The sequence below is a fragment of the Musca vetustissima genome, unplaced genomic scaffold, assembly GCF_032173495.1.
Source record: "Musca vetustissima isolate MV318-11 ecotype Yass unplaced genomic scaffold, APGP_CSIRO_Mvet_v1 utg5799, whole genome shotgun sequence".
Taxonomy (NCBI): domain Eukaryota; kingdom Metazoa; phylum Arthropoda; class Insecta; order Diptera; family Muscidae; genus Musca; species Musca vetustissima.
In genome coordinates this window covers 473,960-474,635 of record NW_026884404.1, presented here as the reverse complement: position 1 = coordinate 474,635, position 676 = coordinate 473,960, and the positions used below count along the sequence as shown (strand labels likewise).

The 676-nt window shown below is 34.9% G+C and overlaps 1 non-coding gene across 1 annotated transcript; it reads right to left on the bottom strand.

Moving 5' to 3' along the window:
• Nucleotides 1–270: 270 nt before the first annotated feature.
• Nucleotides 271–352, bottom strand: Trnas-uga (transfer RNA serine (anticodon UGA)). Its single transcript has one exon. It is a non-coding gene; the product is annotated as a tRNA-Ser (tRNA).
• Nucleotides 353–676: the final 324 nt, after the last annotated feature.

Here is a 676-nt window from a genome sequence, read left to right as displayed (position 1 = left end):
ATATATTCTTGAAAATAACTGTATATGCTGATAATATTGATATAAATGACGTTTACTACGTTTATTACATTTTATACAGGTATATGACGTTTTCGGCGTTTACACCTTTTTGACATTCGAAAACCTAAAAATTCGTCACACAGACCATCCCTGCTCCCTACTAAAACCTATTAATATTGGCTTAAGTTTCTAGATTTTTTCTTTTTTATTTTATTCTCTTCAAAAATATTATTATTTAAAAAAACCTGAAACAAAACAAAAAACAAATCTCGCTGCGGACAGGATTCGAACCTGTGCGGGTAGAACCCAATGGATTTCAAGTCCATCTCCTTAACCACTCGGACACCGCAGCTGTTATGTGTTCCATTGGTAATTTACAGTTTTCTAAACGATCGCCAACCACAAAAAAAAGAGTTTATTTTTATTGTTTACTTAAAAGTTCTCACCTCTTTTGATAAAACGGTACAGCTAATCATCTCTCAATGTTATGCGTAACAGTCAAAAATAACAGCAACAACACAGAAATCAACGTATTGTCACGTCTTTTGTGAGTCAATCGCCGTAAACCTATTGACTGACTGGTGGCTGAATCCACCAGAGAGATATTTGAGTTCAACGAATTTTGTTGCTGTTGGTGGGCAGGTGGGTAATATGAGAATAATGCACAATGCTCGAT